The 17203-nt window shown below is 42.0% G+C and overlaps 1 long non-coding RNA gene across 3 annotated transcripts in view; it reads right to left on the bottom strand.

The window, feature by feature from the left end:
• Positions 1-1253: 1253 nt before the first annotated feature.
• LOC309398176 overlaps positions 1254-17203 on the bottom strand; it is an 86881-nt gene continuing 70931 nt past the window's right edge. For 2 of the 3 annotated variants that reach the window (XR_014176359.1, XR_014176360.1), the window contains exons 2-3: positions 9655-9775; positions 1254-1425 (exon numbers count right to left, since the gene is read on the bottom strand). This is a non-coding gene — a long non-coding RNA (uncharacterized lncRNA). Of the gene's footprint in view, positions 1426-8801; positions 8878-9654; positions 9776-17203 lie in introns of those variants that run through there. The other variant, XR_014176361.1, reaches the window with a different exon arrangement.

The raw sequence follows: 17203 nt of genomic DNA, 5'->3' as shown, positions 1-17203 counted from the left end.
CAGAGAGGGGAAGAGACCGAGTCATCTCACCCATTTCGGATGGATCGCCAAAGGCAACTCCAAGAAAAAATATCCAGAGCCTGTTGTGTCTTCTCCTTTTGTCAAAGATTTCTTGCTAGTGTTACCTTCCCTCTTTGTGGTGTTTTTTTTTCTCCCAAAGACAGACCAGCCACTGCTCCCTAGGCTAATTAATATGCATAAATTATCGTATAATTAGTTGCTGGAGTTAACCCTTCTCTAAGGACGCCATGGAGCAGCCCACGAGAGACTAAGGGCTGCCTTTTGAGCGAGCTTGTGCCAGTCTTTCATGGTGGGGCATGTGTGTGTGTTTTTAAGTCCCCCGTTTCGTAAAAGAAAAGGGAGAGATTTGAATAATATGCAAATAAGGTGGATGTTATTAACAGGGTGCCAAGGTTTGACAGTTTATGTTATTGTGGAAATAAATGAGTTTTGACACAAATAAGTTAGAAATGCATTGATTTTTCTTCCCCCCCCCCTTTTGAGCAAATGCCGTAATGAGATGCTACACACGGCACCTTGCATTGGGAAAAGTTTTGATGAGTATTAGAAGGAAATATAACATCGGATCAATTATTAATGGAGTCGTTAATGCATTCCAAGGTGTAACAATAATTATTTCTCTCCCAGGTTCCGGCAGCCCGGGCTTTTGATATTGAACACAATCATGCAGACACAATCACCTCTGATGTGGATTGTTCTCCTTTACATATTTAATCTCCCCAAATCAGAATGCACAGCAGAGCGCCAAAAATATTAATGTCCCGATCAGAAGCACTAGAGATCAAAAGCGCCGCAAAGAGAAGAAAGACTGAGCTTAACGGGCACTGACAAATATTATTTGAGCCCTCCTCATAATCTGTCCTTTTCTATTATGACTCCCCGGTGAATGAAAACCCATTAGCCTGTGTGAATGTGCACCTGTGTGCCTGGTTTTGTATCCTGGCATGCTCGAGGTGACCAGTGCGTCTTACTGTTGGCCAGAGAATTTCCATGAAATATCCCTTGCCCTGGCATTTTGGTCCAAAGAGAAACATGGCAAAGATACATCCAGTGAGTGAGCCATCATTGCCTACAGCCAAGCATCTGTCTGAAAGGATTGCCAGCAAAGTTCTCCAGCTGAGGAACCCAGGGTTGATCCAGTCCATCGGTGGTTGCCAGCTGTCTCTGTTTTCCACCCAGGGTCGATTGTTGGAAGGATCACTCTGGAATTCCGCAAGGAGGTCAGCTGACCTGTCATGAAATCATGCTCTTATAAGCTGTACATTTCAACAGATGGTCCTCTTAGGTTCCAAAGAGGTTAGAAAGAAGCCATTCGCCATCTGACTGCTTTGCACGGCTTCATAATAATCTAATCCGTGGTTTGGTTTGCTACAAAGGACCATGTAATTTGAGTTATAGGATGACCTATAAATATGGAGCAGGGAATAATAATAATATACATTAGAATAGAATAATAGAATGGAATGGAATGGAATGGGATTGGATTGGATTGGATTGGATTGCTTTATTGGCCAAGTGATCGAATTTGGGTTGGAAACCGGGACCGGAGATTTACTCTTCTTGAACTCAGTGCCTTCGACTTCCGGCTCTACTTTGGCTCTAAGTGGCCTGTCCTCATCAAAGCAATGACACATTTCGGTTGCAACGCTCTTCGATTAGACGCAGCCTACCAGGCGGTGGCAGGGGGCAAATGAGTTTGTTACGTTTGCTGAACGAGAATTTGAGTTATTCTTTTCTGCTGCATTAGACAAATGCAATGGTTGGCTTCTAATCGTGAGAATCGGTGGCGTTTAAAGTTCCATAAATAAAATCTGAAATGGGCCGTGTGTCCCCTTTTTCGCCTTCTTTTTTTTTATTATTATTTTACAGCTGAATTGGAAAAAGCGGCCCATAACAAAAAAATCAAAAAAATAAATAAAATGGAATGAAAGGCTAGCCATCGGTGTTACAGGAACTGACTTCCCGGAATGATTGACGTGTCACTCTTAACAGCGAGGAGTGCTTAAGAGCTATTTCGAGAAAGACCGTTTTCTTGTATAAGAGGGGTGGTTTTTTCCCCCATTTTCAGCCCTCTTGAGCTTTCAGCCGTTGTGAAAGGACAAAGCCAGGGGTAGGAGAGAGAGAAATGAAGAGAGAGAGGAATAAAAGAACAAGAAAGAAAGAAAGAAAGAAAGAAAGAAAGAAAGAAAGAAAGAAAGAAAGAAAGAAAGAAAGAAAAGAAAAAAGAAAAAAAAAGAGAGAGAGAGAGAATGAGAGAGAATGAGAGAACAAAAAGGAAGGGAGAGAATGAGAGAAAAGAGAGATGAGAGAATGAGAGAAAAAAGAGGGGGGAGAGAAGAAAGAGAGAGAATGAAAGGAAGAGGAAAAGAATGAGAGAACAAGAAAGAGAGAATGAGAGAAAAAAGAGAGAGGGAGAGAATGAGAAAACAAGAGAAAGGGAATGAGAGAAAAAAGAGAGAATGAGAGAAAAAGAGAGGGAGAGAGAGAATGAGAGAAAAAAGAGAGGGAGGGAGAGAATGAGAACAAGAGAGGGGAGAGAAAGAGAATGAGAGAACAGGAAAGAGAAAGAGAATGAGAGAAAAAAGAGTGGGAGAGGGAGAGAATGAGAGAAAAAGAGAGGGAGGGAGAGAGAGAATAAGAGAAAAAAGAGGGGGGAGAGAATGAGAGAAAAGGAATGAGAACAAGAAAGAAAGGGGAGAGAGATAATGAGAGAGCAAGAAAGAGAGAATGAGAGAGGGAGAGGGAGAGAATGAAAAAACAAGAGAAAGGGAATGAGAGAGGGAGAGGGAGAGAATGAAAAAACAAGAGAAAGGGAATGAGAGAGGGAGAGGGAGAGAATGAAAAAACAAGAGAAAGGGAATGAGAGAAAAAAGAGAGAATGAGAGAAGAGAGAGAGGGAGAGAATGAGAGAAAAAAGAGAGGGAGAGAGAGAGAGAATGAGAGAAAAAAGAGTCAGAGAGAGGGGGAGAATGAGAGAACAAGAAAGAGAGGGAGAGGGAGATCTCCACTTTGCTGGGTGCTTTAAACCTTTTCTACATTCTTGGGTTGCCTCACTGTAGTGAACTACAGACCGCAGGATCTGCTCCATTATACACTCAGTGTGCTCTCACATTCACTTATCCCTACAATGCCAAAGGGTCTCAGAGCAAAATCTATCAGAGGCTTATTATCGGCAGAGTGTGTGGGGGGGAGGAGTGGCGGGGGTCGGGGCGGGGACTCAAATATGCCAGCATCTAATCTGCCCCTTAAGATCAGTGCTTCTCTTTGAAAACAGGAAAGCTCAATAGATGATCTTATTTTTGGGTGCTCAGCATCTTTGGAAAAATAACACCTTTCAAATCTTAACAATTGGAGAAGCCTTGGTGCTACTGAGTAAGGCAACTCAAGAGGGAAAAACGCACCACGTCTGAGAAAGGACAAGGAAATGGGACTCCAGGAATAATAATGATGGAATAATTATTTGTGCAAAGAGACATGGTGGCTCAGTGGCTAAGAGGCTGAGCTTGTCGATCAAAAAGCTCGGCAGTTCAGCAGTTCAAATCCTTAGTGCCACGTAACAGAGTGAGCTCCCGTTACTTGTCCCAGCTTCTGCCAACCTAGCAGTTCGAAAGCATGTAAAAAATGCAAGTAGAAAAATAGGAACCACTTTGGTGGGAAGGGAACAGCGTTCCGTGTGCCTTTGGCATTGAGTCATCCCGGCCACATGACCACTGAGATGTCTTCAGACAGCACTGGCTCTTCGGCTTTGAAACAGAGGTGAGCACTGCCCCCTAGAGTTGGGAACGACTAGCACATATGTGCGAGGGGGACCTTTACCTTTACTTAATTATTTGTGCACTGGTACTCTAAAAAGTTCTCTAGGAGAGTCAGGTTGGCAAGATACAATACAGGTAATGCTCAACTTACAACCCCAATTGAGCTCTAAATTTCTGTTGCTAAGTGAGACAGTTAGTGTGAATATTGCCCCATTTTATGACCTTTCTTGGCACCATTGTTAAGTGAATCATTGCATTTGATAAGTTACTAATATGGCTTGTGAAGTGAATCTGGCTTGCCCTTTGACTTCGCTCATCAGAAGGTCGCAAAATGTGATCACATGACTCTGGGACACTGCAACCGTCATAAATATGAGTCAGTTGCTATGCAACTGAATTTTCATCAGATGGCCATGGGGATGCTACAGTGGTCGTGAGTGTGAAAAATGGTCATAAGTCACTTTTCTCAATGCCATTGTAACTTCAAACGGTCATTAAAGAACTGTTGTAAGTATTCTATTTGATCTATTCTATACCCTTACTGGGATTTGAACTTGAGCTGTTTTTACATATTAGGCAGTTATATTAACCTCTAAGCCACAAGCTCTTCTCCCTTATCAGCTGAGCCAGGGGAATGATTGTTTTTTTCTTTTGTAAGGGTATGGCTAGCTGACAAGAGCTAAATAGTTTGAAATAGGTCTATACTAGTCTCCCTTCATTTATTTATCGGCAAAAATGCAACACAAAATGGTTTTTCTGCCTGAAAGGCTGGTGGAGTGGGGCTGAAAGGCAAAAGGGAAGCAGTACGCTCCCTCCCATATTTGGGCAAACCAGGTGCTTTGACAAAAGAAAAAACCTGTGTGTGTGTGTGTGTGTGTGTGTGTGTGTGTGAGAGAGAGAGAGAGAGAGAGAGAGAGAGAGAGAGAGAGAGAGAGAGAGAGAGAGAGAGAGAGAGAGAGAGAGAGAGAGAGAGAGAGAGAGAGAGAGAGAGAGAGAGAGAGAGAGAGAGAGAGAGAGAGAGAGAGAGAGAGAGAGAGAGAGAATTGAACCCCAAAGAACAGGAAACATCAATCGAAGAAAAACAGGCAGAGTGGGTGATGGAATTAAATGTGTCATCAGTTTAGAGTCCTTACGTTGCCAAAAGAGATCCAAGTCCAGCCCCCCTTGAATTCCATTGACCCTTATCTAGTGCCAGTGTAGTGCTGACATTAATTGACTTAATTCCTGTGTATAGTCTTGAAGAAATCTTCTATGCTTCAACCTTAGGTGCGATCCTGTTTCTTCGTGCCTGACTTCTTCTTCTTGTGCCACATCTGTCATCGGACATTGGCAATCATGTTGGCGATCCTATTTTTATCAACAGCTGCACGAAAAAGTTGAGTTTTGTCCAAACCCTTAGATTATGAAACCATGCTGTTCTTCTTCGGCCTGGGCCTTCTCTGCCTTCAATCTCTCCCTTTGGATTAAGGGAAGTGTGGCATATTTTTCCAGGTGTTGCATCACACGTCCAAGGATGATTTCCCTTGGCTTTCCCAGGTGGTTCATTCATCCACTCCTTATTTCTGATTTTGTCAATGCAACTTATACATAACAGCTGCCGGTAAATCCACATTCCAAAGGCTTCTAGTTTCTTCAGGTGGGTTTCTTTCTTTCTTTTTTTTAAATAAATAATAAAATTATTATTAAATAATTTTATTATTTATTAATAATTATAAAATAAAAATTAAAATACAAATAATACAAGCATAGTAAATACAAAAAAAGAAAGGGAGAGGGAAAATAACAAATATTATAGTGCACCCCCACCCCCTGGAGACCTTTTTTTTACCCTTACATTTCCTCATCTATAACTAAAAGATATACAATATATTCCAATTGTGCCTTTATCCTCTCCAAAACAACATATATTCTTCAGTAGGTTTATTCCCTTTACCTTCCACCAACACAGATGTTATTTAAAAAACGCTCATATTCCATTATAATTATTTAATCATCCCTGTTTTAAACTTTAATTTAATTTAATTTTTTTTAATTTAACTTTATGGAAATTCAGTTAATATTCTATATTTATTTTTTATTTCCAACATATAAACATTTCATCTTTCCTTGAACAGTGGGTACAAATATCTTTGCAACAGTTTCAGAATTTACACATTCACATTAATATTAATTCTCTTAAAATTACCATGTATTAAGCGATTAAATAACATTAACCTATTCATTTTTCTCTTAACTTATCTTCTAATAAAAATTAGATTCTAATTTTTAGATTCTAACAATTCTAATGTTGATCATAATTATCTTCTTCACCATAATCTAACAATTTATCATATTGTTTAGACCTCTAACAATATATTTTCTACTCTTCTTTAGTTTTCTTCCCTCATTTCCAATTCCCATTTTTCCCTCTAACCATTGATAGAAGACTTCCCATATCTTATAATATTCTGTTTGTTCTCTCGCTTTGATTATTAATGTTAATCTATTCATTTCTGCACATTCTAATATTTTCCTAATCACCTTCTCATCAATAGGGGACTCTTCACTCTTCCAATGTTTTGTATTTTCCCATTGAGTGGACAACCAAGGCCCAAAAGGAGAGAAGTAAAGGAATTGGAAATGTTAATAGCACAAGGGTCAAATAAGTTATAACATCCTGGTCCAATGGTTGTCCAGTTTATTTTTGCAAATCTCCACAGTTGTTTTTTCTTTGTTGTTGTTGTTTAACTGAAAGTGACTGAGATGCTTTCATGAAAATTTTATCCAGTTTGGGAACTACTAGCTTCTACTTGATCAGCATCAGTCCTCACCACACATTGGATGGAGAATTTTAAAAGGGTATGCAGGTTCTGGATACCATATGAGAAAAATGATACTAGGGGTAGTGAGACCTTCTTAAACCAATTATCCTGTAACTGGTTTGGCCTTATTTTCATTGCAACAACACAAAACGGCACGGGTAATAGCTGGTTTTAAATCCTGGAGAAGATATTCAGATAAAATCACGCACATTATAAGTAAAAATGACATCCTGTCTAATAAAGCATTTAATGGTCAAGCAACAAGTTGGATGGATGGATGGATGGACAGATGCATTGATGATAGAGAGAGAGGGAGAGAGACAGAGACAGAGAGAAAGAGAGAGACAGAGAGATAGGTATACAGACAGAGACATAAACACAAACACACACACACACACAGAGAGAGAGAGAGAGAGAGAGAGAGAGAGAGAGAGAGAGAGGCAGGCAGGCAGGCAGGCAGGCAGGCAGGCAGGCAGGCAGGCAGGCAGGCAGGCAGGCAGGCAGGCAGGCAGGCAGGCAGGCAGGCAGGCAAGCAGACATAGAGATATACAGACAGGCAGATAGAGATGAACAGAAATTATTTGCACAATTGAAGTGGCAGCAACATGAGCTTGGCCAAATTGTTTTTAGAATAATTAAAAGCTTGGGAGGGATAGGGAAGAGATAAGAGATGGGCTCTAAGTGTGATGTGATATAAATGACATGACTTCTGTGTTAGATTGTGAGATACAAGTGCTAAGTCCCATCGTTTGAATGCCGGCATTGTTTTGGCGTCATTGTGGCTTGTTATGGACGCTGCTAATTGCATGTGAGGTCCTGGGATCTTGCCCTTGACGCTTTTGTGGAGTCGTTCTGCCTCACAAAATCCCTGTCCTCACCATTTGAACCTACTGAGGACATGCTATTTGTTAGCATTATGGGCTTGCTGACTCTGTCCTCACAAGCATCAGATTCCTGGCTACCATGATCCTCTAGCCTTTTTTTAGTGATTTTCTCCCCACCCCCTTTAAAGTAAGAATTAAAGGGGAAGTTGACATCCTTCCGTGCCAAATATCTCCAGCATCTTATGTTTGTCTATGCCAGGGGTGTCCAAACTTGGGAACTTTAAGACTTGTGGACTTCAACTCCCAGAATTCTCCAGCCAGCCATGCTGGCTGGGGAATTCTGGGAGTTGAAGTCCACAAGTCTTAAAGTTCCCAAGTTTGGACACCCCTGGTCTATGCAGACAATTCGAAGGTAAAGATAAAAAAATTTCCTCGCACATATGTGCTAGTCGTTCCTAACTCCAGGGGGCGGTGCTCATCTCCGTTTCAAAGCCGAAGAGCCAGCGCTGTCCGAAGACGTCTCCGTGGTCATGTGGCCGGCATGACTAAACGCCGAAGGCACATGGAACGCTGTTACCTTCCCACCAAAGGTGGTTCCTATTTTTCTACTTGCATTTTTACATGCTTTCGAACTGCTCGGTTGGCAGAAGCTGGGACAAGTAATGGGAGCTCACCCCGTTATGCGGCGCTAGGGATTCGAACCCCCGAACTGCCGACCTATCTGATCGACAAGCTCAGCCTCTTAGTCACTGAGCCACCTGCAGACAATTCTAGGAACCCCATAAATATATCCTCTCACATACATCCCTTCCCCCGAAGCTCACTCGGATGGATCTATTACCTTTCATCACAATTTCATTGCTGCTATCGTTATGGTTTAATGGTGCGTTATAGTTTAAATGGTCACCCATTGAACGGATCTTGTTGGTTTATGAAATAGCTGTTAATATTAGATTACACAACTGGGACTTTTACAGTGTGCTCTTGTGCATTAAATATTAACAGGAAATCTTTTAAGAGTATAAGAATCAAAACCTGGGCAGAGCTCCTGCCGTTTCTTTTTCTTATCCCATTCACGTCCATTTCCAAGCAAGGTCTTTTGAGGTCTGATAACTTCTTTCCCTTAGCTTCCCTTAGCTTTTGCTATTTTTCACTATGAATATTTCAGTAAAGGGAATAAAAGTCTCCCTGCTCTCAACTCTCTTAAGGCCAAGAGCCGACCCATAATTAATTTGGAGGCAAGCTTCATTGCGTTTCAAAATTTTACATTTTCAGGAAAAATACACACTGAAATCAAACGGTTACAGGAACTGGGCATGGCTAGTCTAATGGAGAGAAGGACCAGGGGGGACATGATGACAGTCTTCCAATATTTAAGGGATTGCCACAGAGAGGAGGGGGTCAAGCTTATTTTCCAAAGCACCTGAAGGCCAGACAAGGAGCAATGGATGGAAACTGAACAAGGAGAGATTCAACCTGGAAAAAAAGGAGAATTTTTCCAACAGTGAAATTCAGATGCTTGGCAATTTTTGATGTCCTATTTATGATGTCCTATTTATGATGTCCTGAGGTCAAGTGATCAACTTTTGAGGCCTTCTGAGAAATAAAGTCTTCTGACAGAGTCAGTGGGGAAGCCAGATTAACTGAACAAAAACTTAACCACGGAAGCGATTTACTTAATGATTCGATCAATCAGAATAGAGCTGGAAGGGACCTTGGAGGTCTTCTAGTCCAACCCTCTCCTCAAGCCGGAGGCCCTATACTGGTGATGTCGAACCTATGGCACATGTGCCAGAAGTGGCATGCAGAGCCATCTCTCCGGGAGTGTGAGCCGTCGCCCATTGCTTTTCCAGGTTCCAGCGTGCCAGCCAGCTGGTCTTCACGCACATAGGAGGGACAGAAACAGGAAGACCAGATGTCTGGTGCACATGCACTAGCTGAAATCCCCCCCCCCATTTTTTTAAATGGTCTGCGCATGCGCAGGCCTTTTAAAGTGCAAATGCATACATGCGCGGAGCAAACTTTTTTGGGCACCAAACCGGTAGTAGCGCTGGCGGGAACCCACCCCTGACACAGGGACACGCTCCCGTTTCAGCACTTGTTGTTGAAAGGGCTCACCAACACTGCCCTATACCGTTTCAGATAAGTGGTTGTCGAGTCTGGCAAGAGCGGTCAAAAAAAATGGGACGAAACTCACTTGTCTTGCTCAGCAACAGAACTTTTGGGCTCAAGTTGTGGTTTTAAGTTGATTACCTGAAATTTGTAATTCAAGTCTTGAGGTTGAAAAATTGCTCAGGAAATTGCTCAGTGGGTTCTATTTAATGGAAGAGGATTGTTGTATTTCTTTTTTTTGAATGAGGACCATATGAAGGCACTGAAAATGAAAGGAAAAAAGGAACACAAATGTCTTAAAACTGCATGATTGAAGATCAACCAAGTTAAGTCACAGCAGGCTAAAACATCAGTGGTCCAGGACTGCTGGCATATTTCCAAACTTCAATTTTTGTGAAAGAGGACAGCCATTTTTAAAAAAAGAGGTATCCAGGAAGAAATCAAGTGAACCATTTTTTTTTCATTTTAATGGCGTGTCAATGCAATGAAGTCAAATCAAATTTAGTTTCTCCCACTTTGAACTCTTACTTTTTGGAGTGTGACTCCTGATATGTCCTTCAAGGGACAGTCATTGGCTTAGAAAAATCTGTGCATTTTTGCATTAAATTATCAGGTGAGGTCTAGTTGCCTTTTGAAAAAACACCCTTTTTCATGACCTGGATGACTGAAAATCTCCATAGATATTTGCTGCATTCTTTCTGAACCATCTCCTAAATAAAATAAACATTTTGGCTTGTCATTAATATTTTGCACATAGAATAAGGAGAATTTTTTTGACAGTGAGAGCGATCAAGCCATGGGACAGAAGTTGTCTTCGGAAGTTGTGGGAGCTTCATCACTGGAGACTTTCAAGAAGAAACTGGACTGCCATTTCTTAGAAATGGTGTAGGGTCTTCTGCTTGGGTAGTGGGGGGGGTGGACTAGATGACCTACAAGGTCCCTTCCAACTCTGTTATTCTGTTATTCTTTGTCTTTATATCAAGGACAGAAAGTAGGACAGAAAGCTGCCTTAGCACTGTATCTGGTGGTTTTTAAGAAGAAGAAATTAGACCGCCATCACTCATAAATGGTGGGTTTTCCAGCACATTGTAGAAGGTTGGATTAGACGGCCCTTGTGATCCCTTCCAAGTTCTAGGATTCCAGGATAAACCCAAAGAAATCCAAACTTGATGCAAAATACGTAACTTCCCACACTGAAAAATACAAGTTGCTTTCCATAAGAAGGTTTTCTGAAGAATATGAAGAACGGCTGCAGGTTTTGGGTCTGGCTAGTCTAAAGAAAAGAAGAATTAGGGGGTGACATGAGAGAAATATTCCAGTATTTGAGGGGCTGCTCCAAAGAAGAGGGGAGGAAATTATTCTCCAAGGCACCGGAGGGCAGGAGAAGAAATAATGGATGGAAACTAATCAAGGAGAGAAGTAACCTGGAATTAAGGAGAAACTTCCTAACAGTGGGGACAATTAACCGGTGGAACAGAAGTTGCCTCCAGAAATTGTGGGTGCTTCATCACTGGAGGTTTTTAAGAAGAGTCTGGACAATCACTTGGCTGAGATTGTATAGGTTCTCCTGCTTGAACAGGGGGCTGGACTAGAAGACCTCCAAGGTCCCTTCCAGCTCTGCTCTGCTCTATTCTATTCTAAATTCTACTCTACTCTACTCTTTCCTGATACTGGTACTCCTTGGCTTACAACAATTCATTTAGTGACCGTTCAAAGTTACAACAGGACTGAAAAAAGTGGCCTATGACCATCTTTCACACTTACAACCTTTGAAGCATCCCCATGATCACATGATCAAAATTCAGATGCTTGGCCACGGACTCAGATTTACGACCATTGCTGCGTCCTGAGGTCACGTGATCCCCTCCTGTCAAGCAAAGTCAAAGGGGGAGCCAGATTCACTTAACAACTGGGTTCCTAGCTTATCCACTGCAGGGATCCGCTTAACCGCCATGGCAAGAAAGGAAGTAAGATGGGGCAAAAACTCACTTAAAACAAATGTCTCGCTTAACGACAGATACCTTGGCCTCGATTGTGGTCGTAAGTCGAGGACTACCCATACATTGAATCTTACAAGTCCTACAGAGGGGTGAGTAAAGGGAAGAAACCCCCCCTCCTCTTCCCCCTCCCCGGAATGCTTTCAGTCCTTGGCAAAGGCGATCCAGCCGAGCCACGCAAGGCCGATTCCTAAGCGCATATTCATTTGAACTGCAATGACAGCCTCATTTAGAAACAAATTAGAGGTTAACGAAGAAGTCCATGATGGAGACGGAAAGCCGGTTTCCCTTTTCTCCTCCCTGTCTGTTAGAATTAGGACGTGTCGCTGAGCCACGGGTGTCAAGAATATGAATGCCCAGCGTCATTTCTGCAGCCTCTAATTGAAGCCGAGATAAATGAAGTGGAAAGGCACCGTCCAATCCAATCAAAACGTGAAAAAGGTATTTTGACATGTAAATTACAAACTTCCTGTGTGTTTTTGTCTCCTCAATTACACCCTCCCCTGTCATGTTTCCCCCCCCCCTCCCTTAAATTATATCTTAATCTACCCAGCCTCCTAATAATTATGTCATCATTCTCGGGGAGGGGACAGTGCCCCCCCCCCTGCTCCGATGCCGCGTAATGGTATTTTATAGGATGTGCCATTCATGATTAACCGATTCACTTTCCCGCATCCGCGATGCAATTTCTCATGGTGTTCAAATATGCATTGTGTCACTTCTGCCTTTGTAAAGGTTAGGCCGGCATCTCCTGGTGGCTCCTTGATGAGATGGCACAGAAACAGGGACAGCCCCCGCAGACCGTTGAGACTGTCAATCATGGCCATTATTTTCAGAGAGCCTTCCAGACAGGGATAGCCGGTGGACAATGGGGATCGGGCAATCGCTTTCCACAATAAATCTTCCATCCGTTTAGACTAGATCATCTTTCTTTTCCTAGGCTGGTGCCTGTCCATCTTTCCAAACTTCTCTGCTATTCTGACCTGGGCTTCCCAAGAGCATGAAGCAAACTCCTGGTCCCGACAAAAATCCCTTTTATTGATTGACTGTGAATTCTGCTCATTCACACCCAGCAAAGTCTTTCGAGGGAGGATTTACAGACACAAACCTTATCTGGCTTGGAGAGCTGCCAGGCCGATATCTGCAAAACTTGGCAAGGAGCCTCGGAGAATCACAAAACAATGAAACGAACTAACTCTTTCCTGCAAACTCCACTCCCCTTTCGCTCCTCTTTTATTTCCTCTGGGAGAGGCCATTCATCGTCCACCTATGGCCATACTCCCAAGTTGACCCGTTTGTTAGCTCTTCCCTTCATCTGGCAACTCTGCGCATGCACACACTGGGAACAGACTCCAGCTGTTCGTCTGCCTCACTGATGTCTGACTCTGAAGGCAGCTAATAACTGGCATACGACTGTGGCCCCCTCTCTGCCTCCGACACAAAGCTCCCATCAGAGCTTTCCCTAGACTCCAGGACTGGCCCAGGTTCCTCTCCAACCTCCTCACCATCCGAATCTACTGCTAGCTCCACTGGCTGGCCACAACATCTGCTTTCTGCTCTGAAGTTACTAAGAATTTGAATTGAATTTATTAGATTTGTTAGCCGCTCCCTCTCCACGAAGGGACTCGGGGCGGCGTACAATAAATAAAACACATATTATACAATTAAAACATTTCACGGAGGAGGTGTCAAAATCACATAGTACAATAAATAGGAATAGTCATAATAAAATTAAGATTGAAATACCCCAATATAAAATTACAAATTTAAAAGATTGCCAGGAGGATAAAGATGGAACTATAATTGAGCCAGGCCGGCTAGTTGAAAAAGGTGGGTCTTGAGTTTTGAACGGAAGGAGTGGAGGTCGGTAGTAATCCTAATGTCGGGGGGGAGGTCATTCCAGAGGGCTGGGCCCATCACAGAGAAGGCCCTGCTCCTGGGCGCCGCCCTCTGGCACTGCTTAGTGGACGGCACCCGGAGAAGTCCCTCTCTGTGAGAGCGAATTGGTCGTAGGGATGTATGGGGCAGGACCCATACTTGGACCCACCAGATGGATCTTGACAAACTTTGAACCCTGGGCCCTATCTAACAAAATGAAATTCAGCCTAGAGAAAAGTAAAGTCTTACACTTAGGCAAGAAAAACCAAAAGTACACATATAAACTGGGTGAAACCAGGCTTAATAGCAGTGACTGTGAGGGGGATCTTGGAGTCTTGGTGGACAACCAGCTAAATATGAGCCAGCAATGTGCAGCGGCAGCCAACAAAGCCAATGCAATCCTAAACTGCATTAACAGAGGGATACAATCAAGATCAAGGGAGGTACTAATACCACTCTATAAAGCCTTAGTAAAACCACATCTAGAATACTGCATCCAGTTCTGGTCGCAATATAAAGAAGATGTTGAGACTTCGGAAAGAGTGCAGAGAAGAGCAACAAAGACGATTAAAGGGCTGGAGGCTAAAACATACAAAGAATGGTTACTAGAACTTAGACTTAAAATAACTTTATTGTCACTTTGAAGGCACGCTAATCGGCATACATTAAAATGAAATTTCGTTGTGTACAGGTCTCAAAGGGTCTCTTCTAATATACACTACATAAACATGACAAAATCTATATATATAAAAGTGTGTGTGTACGTGTTTTCGTTTAAGCATTACTCTGGAACGCCTCGAGCAATTTCAACCAAACTTCGATACACAGATGACTTACCCTCTGGAGAAAAATATTGTGGGAGTAAGACACCCTTAAAACTCTTGGGGTATGTGTGTTCTGTTAAGATACAGCCTTTTGTGCCTTAAAATGGTTTCTACTGTACAGCACAGTGGAGTTGCCATGGTAACGGCTTCACAGTTCTCCAAAAGGGGGCTTCCTCTGGTAAGGGGGAAAACCTAACATTAGAAATTATGTTTGGTCCGGATATTTTCCCCCTATAAATAAATACCCGGGCAATTCCAGGTTATTGCCTAGTAGTAAATAAAGAAATAAATACAAAATGATGCATATACCCACATATATTATATGACACGGAGAAACAACACATATAGTTCAGATGTCTACATGTACATAGCAAGAGAAATGAATCTTGCGAGTTTACCAGACGGATGGCCTAGGGAACAAAGCTGTTACAGAATACGGTAGTCTTGCTAGAAATACTACGAAACTTCCTCCCAAAGGGGAACAACAGAAACAGAAGTGGGTGTGAGGAGTCCCTAACAATGCTATGAGCTCTAGGCACATAGCGCTTATAGGCAGCATCCTGTATAACAGGAAGCAAGCTTCCTATAATCTTCTCGGCTGTCCTCACCACTCTCTGTAGGGACTTTCTACCTGTGGCACTGTGGCCACCCAACCAAACAGGGATGCAGCTTGTTAAAATGCTCTCAATCGTGCCTCTATAAAAAATGGCCAGGACAGAATGAATAAGATGTGCTCTCCTCATCTGATGCAGAAAACTCAGATGTTGGTTTGCACGCTTCATTAAGGGTGACGTGTGGAGTGGCCGGTTCAGATTGTTAGCTATCTGCACCTCCAGATACTTAATCCTGTTGACCACCTCTACAGCTGCATCCTTGATACTGAGTGGAGTATGACTATGCCAGCTCTTTCTAAAATCTACAATGATCTCAGTGATGAGATTCAAAAAATTTTACTACCAGTTCCGCTTGGTGAGCATGACATGGTTTGGTGGGCGTGGCAGAGGAAGGATACTGTAAAATCTCCATTCCCACTCCACTCCACGGGAAGGTTAGTGCAAAATCCCCATTTCCTCCCGATCAGCTGGGACTCAGGAGGCAGAGAATATATGGAGGCGGGGCCAGCCAGAGGTGGTATTTACCGGTTCTCCAAACTACTCAAAATTTCTGCTACCAGTTCTCCACAGCTGGTCAGAACCTACAAAGTACCACCTCTGAATGATCTCCTTTGTTTTATTAACATTTAGAACCAGGTTACTTTTATCGCATCAGTCCACCAGAGCATTTTACCTCTTCTTCTTCATCCCAAAGAAGACCTCCAAAGTCCCTTCCAGCTGTAGTCTCTATTATTCTATTATTTTTATGTAAGTTGTAGTGGTTCTTTTTTCAATGTTTCACAGTTACTGTTTTTGATCCAGGTTTCACCTAATCTATACTTGTGCCTTCGGTTTTTCCTGCCCAGGTATAAAACTTTGCTTTTCTACACCTTAAATTTCATTTTGTTGGATAGGGCCCATTGTTCAAGTCTGTCAAGATCTTTTTGGATCCTGAACTAGTCTTCAGAGGTGTTGGCTATTCCTGCCAGCTTGGTGTCATCTGCAAATTTGATGAGTTCCCCTTCTCTCATCTAAGTCATTTATGAAGTCTTAGATTCAGATGAAGAAGCAAAATAGTTTTATGCTAATTTTAATTATTTATCTATTTATTAAATTGGGAAACCATCTCATTTTGAAGCAACTCTGGGCAGCTTCATTTTTCATCCTGAATTGTAACTAACATTGATGTTTTAATTTTTCTCTCTCTTTTTATTCTCAACATTCCAAGCTTTTAGGTAACAGGATGTTCATAATTTTAAAACTTACTCTACAAACACAAATATACAGGAACAGCATAACGTACTAAGATTGTATTAATTGTTTTCATGTGAATTTTAGTGGTTCTTCATACTTATCTTCAGGTGAAAAGGCTAAATAAATTTATGCTTGTAATGTTGTCATCCTACATCGTAATACACAATGTATTAAGATTTGTAAGAGCGTAATAAAAAAAGGGGGGGGGAATAATAAGCATACACATCACTCATGAAAATGTCACTGGAATATTTTTCTCTATAGGGAGAAAAAAATCAAAACCAATTTCCTCCCCAGCAAATTACTACACAGCTTTTTAAAAATATATAGAAAGATACAAGACAAGACTTCTGATCTAAATAAGATCAAATGGCAAATCATAGAAATGATAAACATATTGAGTTTTCAAGGAAAAGGGACCAACATTTTATAAGGCTCCAACGTGTCTAATTTTCATAACAGCTCATCCCTAAGGGCACTTTCAGACAACCTGTTTAACACACTTTCCTGCAGTTCTTCAGACAGCAGAAAAATACACCAACATCCGTTGCTCTATCTCCACAGCTCTGCTTTATTCTGTCTCAGTAAGGTTAAAACTCCCTTTTTATGACCCTGTAATCCCTTAATTCGGGTTAGAGATGAGGTGACTGGATTGAGCTGAGCGTATACTGGCCGGGTGCCCTTCCTGATGCCTATGCAGAGTTCACAGCAGTTTTACAACTGTGACAAACAAACCAATTTTAGCCACAAGGGAAGACTGGATAGTGAAGATTGATGAGATGGTCAAGTAGAATAGAATAGAATTCTTTATTGGCCAAGTGTGATTGGACACACAAGGAATTTGTCTTTGGTGCACAAGGTCTCAGTGTACATAAAAGAAAAGATACATACATCATGAATCATAAGGTACACCACTTAATGATAGTCATAGGGTACAAATGAGCAATCAAAGCATACTAGGAAATAATCAATATAAATCGTAAGAATACAAGCAACAAGTCATACAGTCGTAAGTTGGAGGAGATTGGTGATAGGAACGATGAGAAGATTAATAGTAATGCAGACTTAGTGAATGGTTTGACAGTGTTGAGGATATTATTTGTTTAGCAGAGTGATGGCATTTGGGAAAAAAGTGTCCTTGTGC

The sequence above is a fragment of the Natrix helvetica genome (assembly GCF_964273705.1).
Source record: "Natrix helvetica genome assembly, chromosome: 12".
Lineage (NCBI taxonomy): Eukaryota > Metazoa > Chordata > Lepidosauria > Squamata > Natricidae > Natrix > Natrix helvetica.
This window is presented reverse-complemented; position numbering and strand designations above follow the sequence as displayed.